Source organism: Protopterus annectens, chromosome 8.part0 (assembly GCF_019279795.1).
Source record: "Protopterus annectens isolate FY-2018-M chromosome 8.part0, PAN1.0, whole genome shotgun sequence".
Lineage (NCBI taxonomy): Eukaryota > Metazoa > Chordata > Ceratodontiformes > Protopteridae > Protopterus > Protopterus annectens.
The window spans coordinates 1,093,797,332-1,093,809,743 of record NC_056741.1 but is presented as its reverse complement, the minus strand read 5'-3'; the positions used below and the strand labels follow the sequence as shown (position 1 = coordinate 1,093,809,743).

The following is a 12,412-nucleotide window of genomic DNA, read 5'->3' as shown; positions in this document are numbered from 1 at the left end:
AGGTTGGACCTTCAATAGACCTCAGGAACTGCAGAACCATTAGTCTGACTAGTTTTATATGCAAAGCCATGGAAAACATCATGATATAAATGATTAACAATGACATAGAAAACCTTCAGACTCTGGATCCAGCACAGTTTAGCTTTGGCAAAGGCAGGACATGCCTTCTGAACCTAGTGGACTTATTTTAGAAGGTCACCAAGGCAATGGGTGAGGGCAAAACAGTACATACTGCCTACCTTAACCTATCTAAGGCATTTGACACTAGACCTCACTCAGGCATTGTAAACAAGCTCATGGAATTAGGCATAAAGCCCATGTAACTCACTGGATAGCTAGTTTGTTAGCTACTTAGCTCCCAGACAGAACCCAGGAAGTTAGAATGGGAGAGACCACCTCCACAAAAAGGCAGTCACCATTGTAGTCTCCCAGGGGTCTGTAGTGGGTACACTCCTGTTTGGTGTGTATTTTTCAGAAGTCAAGGCCAATGTCAAGTGCCTTTGGCTTACCAAGTTTGCAGATGATTACAAGCTAGAAGCAATGATAGGACCCCCCCCCCCCAAGATGGTAAAATCTTATAGGAAAGTCTAACACAGACAAATGACTGGTGCCAAAGCAACAGCTTAAAAACTCAATGCCAAGAAATGTGTACTGGTAACGTTTTGGAAATTGGCCACTGAAGGTAAATACCTCATTGGTAAAACACCTCTAAAAGTTGACTCATGTATATAATAACCTGTCATTTTACCAACATGTGTCTAGGGCTGTAAGAAAATCATTCTATGTCACTCAGCTTATAAGTAAGGGCATAGTATCGAGGTCCAGGGAAGTCATCATGGCACTGTTCTTAACCATCTTTAGACTCCTCATTGGGTATAATGCCTCCTTCCGTATGTACCTGACCAGACACATGCAACAAAGGATCCTCAAAAAAAGAATACAGTGCATAAACACAATGTCCTTTGTTGATCACCTCAAAGCCCTATCTCTACACTCTGTTTCCTACAGAGAAGCAATTTACAACTGGCACACAAGGCATCCTTGGATCTCACTCTGAGTGGCCATTTGCATATCTGCAAAATGAAGAGCACCAGTACTACTATATTTAAGGATTTAAACTTTGTTGATGACTTAATTAGGACATGTTGGAGGGACAGATATCTTTCTTAGAGAATTCCCATTCTCTGTAATAAGCTTCCCAGCCATGTGAAGCAGAGCTCTTCCCTAACCCTATTCAAGCACAACATGGACCAGTGATTAGAAATTGGAAATTCAATCCTGGTTTAACACCTATGCCTTTGATGGATAGTTGCAGCCATTAAATCATGCTCTACCTAGCATACACCCCTTAAAATAATATTTAAGGCACAATAACCCATGAGATACATTTGGATTGCATGGCTAGGCTTATAAAGGCCCTGGTGGTCATGAGCCTGGTATACATCTGTGAATCTTTGATTGATTATACTGTGAGTACTGGCTTACTAATATTTGTGCTACCTGTTGAGATGTTGGCATTATTTTGCGATTCAAAATGCATTATCCCATTAGCCATAAGAGCACTACAGCCATGGGAAGTACCCTTAACTTAGCTTATATTACTGTAAAAAAAGCTTTATGGTTATTTTCAATCTATGCAGCAAGTCGGAGCTTGTACGATGTTGTAGTTCCACAGATTGTTCTGGAAGCTCTTGTTTGCGAGATTATTCTTGGTTTTGCTACTAATTGAGAGAAATGCATCATAGTAGGGAAGTAGTCATTACTTCTAATGTATAGTTTTTTTTTTTTATTTTAATTTATAGTCCCACAATTATGATTTTTTTTAAATTTTCTGCATCCGTTTTGAATGGGCCATATTTGGTAATGCTGTCCTTTTAAGTGTATTGCAAAATAGCCCAAAGTTTCCACTTGAAATATTGGGTTTGTTTAAAACACAGTTCCATTTTTTGCTAGTAAGAGCCTCATTTAATTTGGGTACTTGCTCTCTGTGAAATCTCTAAAAATAGATGCACTGCTTATAATGTAGACTTTGGCTGTTACAGTTAATATGACTATCTTTTTATAATTTGACTAAAGATAGGAAAACAGTTTGGGTAGAACAAACAAATGACATGTTATCACAATATGTAGTATATAATTTCTCTTATGGCATTTGACATTATTTATGATTTCCTGAACACGTAGTACCTCATCACTGGCCTGTGAGTTATGCTGTCTAGATTTTAGATTCTTACAACTGAAAATAGATGTTACTTCAACAGTTTCATCAGAAGTGAATGAGTGATAAGCATTAAACACTGTAATATGGAAAGTGCTTGATAGACTTAGAAACAAGTTTAAGTAGTAATACAAACTGCCGCACTCTAAAAGGGCAGGGACACATCCATATCGCACACTTTATTTTCAGTCTTCTAGCATAAAAGAGAGCTTTCCTCACATTGCAAGAATTTTATGCATCAATTTGGATGTCCATCAATTTTATCTTGCCTAAAAAGGCAATGGGGAATTAACATAAGACGTGGAGACTGAATGCTCAAAGGTTCAGGCTTGTATATATCAAGTCCAAGATGCCATTTCTAGGAATATTCCCTTTTGTCTGAGGTATGGCTATCTTGGAGTTGTATATATAAGTTTTGGCTTGTGGGGTACATGGGGATTTGCCTGCCACAAAAAGAGGTTTTAAGGAAAAGAGCGATTTTTAGGATTCACTCTTCTCCTGTGTTTTTTTGTCTTTTTTTTTCAGGTTTTTGGTACTTGACATTTCGAGTGCCGACATTTCAATAGGGAGCCAATTTTATCGCATAAGTATCATGTGACATTTTGTGTCACAACACTGAGTCAATTATTCTGTAACTGGCATAGTTAATATAATTTACATGATAGTCACATTTTAACTTACTGTCTACCAATATATTTATTTACTTCTATTTGTTAACCAGGAATGACCAGTGGAATTCCAGAGAGAAGTCTCCATATAATAATACAAAGTTGGAAGAAAAACAAACAGCAATATTTTATAAGCGTATGAGCACAGACTATTTAACAAAAGTGGTAAGTAACAAATGAGTGTAACATTGCCATAGAAAAAAATACAATGAAAGTTATGAGCAAACGGCTGTCCAGCCACTAAATGTGGTACTAGAAAACTTGTCTTAGGTAATGCAAGGCATATTTTCTTGCTTAATTATTTATTTCTTATTGCATTAGCATATATAGTAAAACATACAGGCCAACAAGAACAGCATAAGATAAGCAAGCTTTTAACTTAAGTACAGGAAATCTTAAGCTATGTATTGCAGTAACCATTTAAAATCTCAGGACCAACATGGTCAACTCCAGAGATGTTGCAATCAAATGTCTAGAAATCTAGAGTTACAAATATCAAGTCTGAGATTGCTTTTTGTCAGAATATTCTTTTTTTCCAAGGTATGGCCATCTTGGAGTTGATGTGTGTGTGTGTGTGTGTGTGTGTGTGTGTGTGTGTGTGTGTGTGTGTGTGTGTGTGTGTGTGTCTAAGTTAAGAGGGTCTGTATGAGAGTAAGGGGGCTAGGCTTGTCCCCCCCCCCCCAAAAAAAAAACAATTTTAATGGAGAAGAGCAATGTTTGGCATTCTGTCTTCTCTTGTATTCTCAGTCCATTTATTTATATGTTTTTTTTTATCTTTAGACTTATCAAAGCAAATCTTGCAATTGCAACAGAGAGCCATATATAACAGTATTAATTTAACTAACGGTAGAAATCTACCTGTACTGTGAACTGCTGTCACATATATTATTGGGAATTAGGACAACTTTTGCATGGTGTTGGGAAACTGAGTCTTTGGTGTGAATAAAGTTATGCTATACTACAGTTACATGCCCAGTTTTATCGAGCAGGAGTCTCTAAAAAGTCTTTAAACAAGAGTTTAGTGGAAAGTGATTTTATCTCATAAAGTAGTTTGTCCTATATTTTGCAAACCTAAGCAGTGAAGTTAGAATTTCCAAATCTGTTGTGCATCTTTGGTACTGACACAGTGCAACCAGCAGAGGTTCTAAGAGCATGAGGTTTGTTGCATCAAACGGTGACTGTAGTGGGTAACAGGCAGTTGGTACAGGAGCGAAACTGTAAGCATGACAGAGATGAGACACTGTAAAATGATGGTCGAACTGCACAAAGATGAGCTGACACAGAGGGACAGCAGTAAGTTCTTCCATTTGTCCTATGGCAAATTGTGGTATTCTGTTGTATTATGTGGTCCACTGTATATATTTTTTTCAATTTCTCCAACTCTTTTAGGATTCAAATAACACGACGGGAATGGACCCCATTCCTAAGTCAAAGTACAATTAAAGTTCATGAAATTAGTATTGTTTCAGTCTTTGATGTTAGCCAGAAGTGCTCTTCACATCACCTGCAGTGTGCCTAGTAATGACTCCTGCAATTCATACAAAGTTACATGCATCGGTAACATATCTAAGTACAATTGTAAATTCTTTTTTTATAAAACCCATTGCTCCTATTACTATTGAAACTGTTTGGGTATCCTGCTTCCACACTGCCCTCATTTCTGCCTGCAAATCTCGGTATTTATGGCTTTGTTTCTCTGTGTATGTAAGACACTGTAGTCACTGGTTGTAGCAGTTTCAATGATGTATACTACTTTTGTCTTCTTTTTCTGGACTACTGTATCTGGTTTTCTTGCATCTGTTTTTTGAACTGTTGGTAATGGGTGATCTCATGTGATATAAACTTCATAATTTTCTGCAATGCTTTGTGGCTAATGTTTCCAGTGTTTTTTCAGCTACTTCAATATTATAATGTTTGCACAATCCCCAGTGCAGCAGTCTTGCCGCATTATTATGCCTTTCAGTATACAGTCCTTCTGCCATCAGTATATCACAACCAGCAATAAGATGTGCGACTGTTTCCAGTTCTGTTTACAAGACCTACATTTGTCTATTTCACCCACATATTCAATGAACTTTGTAAACCAACGTGTACGTAGTCCACTGTCTTGGGCCGCCAATATTAACCTTTCGTCTTTTGGTTTAAATTCACCTCTCTTAACCATTCCTGCATTCGATCCTAATCAGCATGAGGCTCTTCCAAGAGTTTTCTATACTTGCAACTATACTTATGCATTTTCACCATTTCTTGCCTTCTCATCTGATCCTTCAACTTACATTTCTTCTTTTGTTTTTTTGGCACGTTCAGTTGCTGCTGATTTTTATCTACTTCTGGTATAATTTCCATTCCCGCTTGACATATGTTTCTGATAAACTAACCAGGGAAGTCATTTTAGACTTATTCTCCTAATGTTTCAAAACTTTCACTGCATTTGGATCTTGTGAGGTCAGCAGATATGTATGCATTACCATGATTGCAGATCTATGCATGTAATCAATTTCGAGGAAGCCCATACCTCCTTCAGAATGGGGATATATAGTCTTGGTATGCACTGATTTTTATAAATCATTTGATGAGCCTGAAGCATTCTTCTTGCTTTCCTGTCCAAGCTATCCAACAACTTTTGGGGCCAGTCAATCACTCCAAAACAGCAAGTTAGGACAGGAAAATCGAACTGGTTTATAGCTTGAGCTTTGTTCCAAGATGTCAACACTGTTTTTGGTATTAAAGTCCTCTAAAGTACTCCTTACTAAGTTTTATTCACATTTGTTCATGTTTTATTGCTGATCCTTCATCAGTTCCCAAATATGTATATACTCCCTCTTGCTTAACTTCTTTTATATCACTTTCCTGTCCCAAACTGATGTTTTTTTGGTGCTGCAGCTTTTCTGCTTTAAAGGTTGCTTTTGCACATTTATCAATGCCAAATTCCATTCTTATATCATCTGAAAATATTTTGACCATTTTCAGTCGTGCTTTCAGTTCCTCATCTGATGAACTATAAAATTTTAAATCATCTACAAAAAGAAGATGAGAAGTCTTTACACTTTGTTTTTTCTAGGAGCCAAAATGTAGTTATGACCTAATCTGTTAAGTAGACAACTTAATTGGTTAAGGGCAAGACAAAAGAGCAACAGTGACAGCGTGTCACCCTGGAATATCCCCCTTTGAATTTTTATCCCTGGAATAATAAATTTGTCTTTTATCAAATATCAAAAACCAATATCCATTTACATCTGTTTTCCCATGCTGTGCTCATGTGTTCTACTTCATAACACTGGAATGAAGTATTCTTTATGCCAAAACAGTCAACTGCAAAGTCTTTGAACTAAAAAATGATGTTCATAATGATCACAACCCTGGTTAACAGTGTTTGAGTATGGCCAGCTCGCTAATACCTCTTTAGCCCAGTATTAAGACTAAGGTTTCCTGCTGTAGTTTGCTTGAGACTGTTTTCACGATGATAAATAGCTGGTGCATGTCTTTCACTGACCCTAATGTACCTTTTTTCAGATTTGTACTGATAAAATATTTTCTTCCTAAACTAAGTAGGAACATTGCTGGCCATTAATTTTGGAGCTATAGTCAGAAGTACACATAGACAAACAAAAACATGAGCAGACACATATACACATGCTCATATACATGCCCGCATGCACACACATGTGAGCATGCACATGCAAACACACGCGCACCATTAATTACATTATAATAATCAATAAATAGTAAGAAATTATAGAACGGTTATTCCTATTGAGCAAACTCTTTAAAATTTATCTAGCAAGTAACTCTTTAAAATGTTGTGTGTGTGTGTGTGTGTGTGTGTGTGTGTGTGTGTGTGTGTGTGTGTGTGTGTGTGTGTGTGTGTGCAGCTTATTGAAAGATAGGATCACACTAGCAGCAGAATATGCTCTTCCAGATCAGTGACTGTTCAAACTGACAAAACTGCTTACTTTGCAGGATTGTACTGCTGCTTTGTCATGTTTGGGTTTCTGTGTTAAATCGATTAACTTGAAGTTTGGTGTTGAATGATGTGACTTCATTTTTACAACGGCGTAAGTCTGAATCTGCACAGTAAGCACAGAATACTGCCTGCAAACTTTTATTCAATTAAACTGTTTTATTTTGTTAACTGTGCAAATGTCAAAAACACTATATGGTGAAATGAGGAGGAAAAATTCCACTTGGTATACCTAGTACCACTTTTTTGTTGACAAAATAGGACTGTCATCCCAGAGTCTGTAGAGAAAAAATGCCCCTGGCACATCTGTGGGAGTAAAAGAAATGTAAAAGCATAATTTTTTGCTCTGTCTTCATTAAAATATTTTCATTTATGGTCAGCAGATATGACATGTTGCCTATTTCATATACGCGTGTCTTTGTGCACATCTGCTTCAACTGATTGACATAATATTAATTAGAAGACCTACTTATGTAACCAGAAATAATTTCTAGTGTATCATTTGCAGTCAATGTATGAAACAGAAGCAATACCCAGGTTTTATGTTGAATAGCAAATGAAATATAACATGTCTGTTTTAATTTACTGATGATAAAAGTCTGAAAAACAAAATCAGACTGATTTATTTCTGTTAACCTGAACTTTAGGGATGGCTGCTGAGTGTTACTGCTGCTTCACAGAAGCCCAATTATAGCTGTTTGGGATTAGAATTTATTCATCTACTGTTGCAAAGAAAAACTGATGGGCTTTTGGTCTAATAAACACTGAAAGGCTTTTGGTCTAATAAACACTGAAAGGCTTTTGGTCTTAACTGTTACTTGCCTGAGAGACTTAGATTTACTGCATACAAGATGTGCTTTTCATAAACTTTGCTGCCACCTTTGAACTCTGTAGCTAAGCTACATAGTGTGAGAATGTTGTGCTAATGACATGCAAGAGTATGAAAAGAAAACCTTCACACTGGTGAGGGTATTGGTCACCCGCATAACAACCCAGAGTTAACTGCAGTACTTGCTGTTGCTGGTGGGTAGAGGTAGACACTTAGAAGTTACAACTGCACATTTATTAACTCAAAAGCCTGGGAGGTAGCATAGACGACCAGATCATTTGTAAGTCACATGCCCATTAACTGGGCTTTTCTGAAGCATCATTTGCACTATCTAAACATCTAAAAGTTCACTTTAACAGAAATAAATATGTATAATTTTAAACGTGCCACCAAAAGCTGAAAAAAAATCAGCATACTACATTGATACATGTAGCAACAGATATGTTGTTTTGCCCACAGAACAGGCTGGACTGTGCAGTACGAATCCAGGTTTCAGATTACAGGCTCAAAAACTAAAGTTTGAACTAATGAATTTAAAAGTTTCAGTTTCCAGTTTCAGAGGAAATCTTAAAAAGAGAAGAAGCACTGAACAAAACCAAAAATGTGTCAAATTTAACAGCGTTGAGAACAGAGGTAACTTGAGTTTCATTTTTGAATTTCTTTGTGGGCTACTGCATTAAAGACTACACCCAAGACACACCTTTTTTTCCAGTGACATGTTACTGTGTTACTGCTTCCAGGAAAAAAAAAAAAAAAGAGTATGTTGGGAGTGTTTAACTTAACAGACTTAAGTTTTTTTTTCATCACTCCCCTCCTTAGGTTCATGGTTCATTCCTCAAAGTAATACTGGAAGTGAAACACCTTCTACAGACTAGCTTGTATGCAGCGTTATTAGTGTATGTAAAACGTATATTTTAGCAAGAATTCCATTTAGGTCACTATCCCATGAGAGAGTTCCTTACAATCTGCATCATTTTAACCTAAAGGTGAGAAGTTAAAATGAACTAAAAACGTTTGTGAACTACAGAATACGTTTGGTTCTTTATTTATCATAGTTGTAATTGAGAATCACTGGATGGAGCAGGAGAGGATGTTCATTTTTGTTCCGCATTGTATGACTCATTCATTTTTCTAAAAATTTAAAGACGCTTGGGTTTGTGTTTTTCTAGCTTAACATAAAAAATGCATTGAAAGCAGTATGAAAACAAGATGGGGGTGAAAAAAGACTGCAAAAGGTGCAGAATATTGGAGTAATTATGAAAGAGGATTTTTTTCCTAAAGCAAAAAAGAACGAAGATGATTTGATATTCATAATATTCTTTGTTACTTTTCAAAGTGCTTTGAATAAAAGCAGTCAGGAATGATTGTACTCTTGGAGTTAGGGAGTTCTTTTCTGTCAAAATGTGGATAATGTCTAACTGCTTTTGAATAAGTGGATAGGTGTGTGGGTGTGTGTGTTTGTCAGTGTGTGCGTTTGGGTGTATGTGGGCATGTATCTCAGCATGTTTTTATATGTGTCAGTATAAATGTGTTTGTGTGCATATCATAGGAAGTTCCTAAACTAATAGCCCAAGGGCCTTTACAAGCCTAGCCAAGTTCTACCCTTATTCCACGATCAGCACCTAATGCCCCTGTCCAAGAGGGACATAGGTGAAGCCCCCAGGGTGAATTTATGGTTACCCATCCAGTTGTCCAACTTGTGTTTCAAGAGGGCTAATGAGGTGCTCTGTTTGACATGAAGTGGGAGTCTGTTCCAAAGGTGTGTTACCCTCTGGGAGACAAATCTGTCCCTCCAGCAGGTTCTATTAATGTCACATACCAGGTTCAAGTCTTTAGAGTGAGCAACCCATGTACCATTTGACTTGTGGATGTGCAGCATTTCCAATAAAGCAGGGTCAGAGATTGCCATTTATGCAAGGCAGAGATCGCCTCTTAGACTGTATGAAATGGAATAAAGTGACAGTGATTTCAGACGATCCACATAGGAGAGATGCTAAAGACCTTGAACCTTCCTTGTGAGAAACCTTTGTTGTCTCTCCAATTGCTTTAGGTGCTTGGAAAGGTACATACCAAAAGGGGCATTGTACTAAATTATTGACCTGATGAGGGAAGAGTACAGGGAGTTTATAACTTTTTTTTTTGCTGGAGGCAATGCCCTTACTTATGAGATGAGCAATACAGAATGCCCTTCTTACCACTGTGGAGACATGGTGATCAAAGGTAAGGTTGCTGTCAACCTGTGTGTCCAGGTCTCTCACCACTGAGTGTCCACTGGGTGTTGCTATTGATGTGGCACTTAGCAGGAACATCGCCCTTACCCAAAGGGATGATAGTACATTTTTTTAGTTTTTGCTTGTACTTCGGAGAAATACATTTTAAACAGTAGAGGTCCCAGGACTGATCCCTGTGGAACATCTCTGGTTACAGGTCTGCTGTTGGAGGTGGATTCCCCTATTTTGACTATATGTGTTCTAGCAGTGAGCCATTTAACGACCCATCTAACTATATAAAGATTGATACTTAGCTGGGTGAGTTTGTCAATGAAGCCTGAGTGGGGGATAGTATCAAAAGCCTTGGCTAAGTCTAGGTAGGTTGTATGCACAGATTTCCCCTCATCCAGGGCCTTGGTGTCTATCTTGAAGTAGTCCACCAGGTTTAACAGGCATGATCTCCCTTTGACAGATCCAAACTGACTAGGTTCAAGTGTTTGGAGATTACCTATATCTTTGTTGATAGGTTCCATGATGATTTGCTCCATGGCCTTGCAGATAAGGCTAGTCAGGCTAACAGGTCTGTAGTTCCCAGGGTCAGTGGAAACACCACCTTTGTGCAAGGGAATAACAGTGGCCATTTTCCATTCAGCTGGGATGAAGCCGGTGCTTAGACTATGATTGAAAAGAGTACCCAATGGTGTTGCTAATTCTTGTTGGAGCCCATGTAGGACACAGCCTGGGATGTTATAACCTGGATTTTTTTATATAACTTGTTTTGAGATTTTGTGTTTTAAGATTATGATTGGAGCTTTTCTCCTCGGGCCTCTACTGAAAAAGGATATGCATCCAGTTGGACCAGCCCGGTTAACAAATGTAAAATAAAATAAAATAAAATAAAATAAATATGTTATCAAATCCCATAGATGCCATGTTTTTGGCCTTAGAGAGGGAGTTTATGACCCACTGTTTAGAGATACAAGGTAGGAGACAGGTGGTACAGATGTCGAGACAGGTGGTACAGATGTCATGGGGTATTTGTGGTGGGGACAGAGGAGTTAAGTTTTCACAGAACCTGTCGGCCAACAGGTTAGCTACATCCACAGGCTCAGTATATGTGGTATCATTAACTACCAGTTCAGAGCAAATCTGGGCCTTTACTTTTAGGTTACGGACTTAACTAAAGAACACCTTATGGTTGTCCTTAGTTCAGGAAGTTAATTTGGATTTGTAGCTTGCTTTACAGGACTTCACAAGAAGTCTTATTTGCTTATTTAAGCTGAGGAGGGAGTGTTTCCAGTTTACGGCTCGCTCCCTCTTACTCTTAGACAGCAATTCCTTCCTCTTATTGTAAAGTCTGCTAATGGCAGTTGTCCACCAGGCAGGTTTGCTCTTCCTTGAGGAGCTTGTTTTATTTCTATCAGGTATGGCCAAGTCAATGCAGTTATATAGGTGTTTTTTGTATAAAGCATTGGTGTAGAAATCAACATAGTTGCTGGTTCCATCTGAACGGGATGGTGCAGTGAAATTTTTTATACCATCGTATAAGAGGTTATAATTTGCTTGGGAGAAGCTTTTTAGTCTAGTTGCTGCTGGGGGTGGGGGGGGGGGTTCAGGTGTGATAGTTACTCTGAGTGAGACTGATTTGTGTTCAGATCTCACCAGGGAAAATCTCACAGTTGGGGTGCTACAGTGGTCCCCCTTATTGGTAAGCACCAGATCCAGAATGTTGGTACCCCTTGTGGAGGTGTTAACCAGCTGGTCCAGGGTACTGGAGTTAACGAAGTTGAGGAGCCTTTGGGCAAGTGAGTTTGAGCATGAGTAATTTACCCAGTCAATGGATGGGTAATTAATGTTGCTCAAAACCATGGTGTTCAGATGTATCTTGATAGACTGAAGTAGATCCAAACAGGCAGAGTGGGTGGCCTGATTCATGGAGGGGGGCCTGTAGCTGGCAATGACTTGAATAGGTGTCCTACCAACAGTTAATTGCACCTGAAGTATCTCTAGGGAATCATACTGTTTAACCAATCTGGAGGTGTAGTTATCGTTAATGAATGCTGATGCACCTCCTCCTCTAGTTTTCATGCCTTCAGTTTGTGGTCTGAACATGTGGAAGGAGGTGTAACCTGGTATGTTTAGGGTGCTCTCCACAGCCTTGAACCAAGTCTGTGTGACTCCACAAATGTCTGTGTCTTCCAAGGTGAGAACTGCTTTCAGTGAGTGCAGTTTCATGTTGAGACTCTGAGCATTTAGCAGCATAACTTTGAGGTTGTTTTTAGATGGAATTTGTACGTCGGGAATTTTGTCCTTGTGACACTGCCTAAAAAAGGTATTACTGGTGTGACAAGAGCCTTTGCCAGTAGCCGAAATCCCAGGGTGACAGATTAAGGCCATCTTTGGCAAAACATCGAGGTCTGTCAACCATGTCATCCCAGGCTGACAAGATACTGGATCCCCTTAGAATGACACCAGAAACTAAACCAATTATCGATGTCAATCATTTTCTGTTTGCATTGAGGCACC

The 12,412-nt window shown here is 38.5% G+C and overlaps 1 protein-coding gene across 7 annotated transcripts in view; it reads left to right on the top strand.

Moving 5' to 3' along the window:
• Nucleotides 1–12,412, top strand: part of LOC122809244 (interferon-inducible GTPase 5-like) — a 171,132-nt gene that overhangs the window by 94,280 nt on the left and 64,440 nt on the right. For 5 of the 7 annotated variants that reach the window (XM_044080566.1, XM_044080568.1, XM_044080569.1 and 2 more), the window contains one exon: nt 2,940–3,051. The gene's annotated coding sequence lies outside the window, so the exon portion shown is untranslated. Of the gene's footprint in view, nt 1–2,939; nt 3,052–8,222; nt 8,310–8,523; nt 8,663–12,412 lie in introns of those variants that run through there. The other 2 variants (XM_044080571.1, XM_044080567.1) reach the window with 2 other exon arrangements.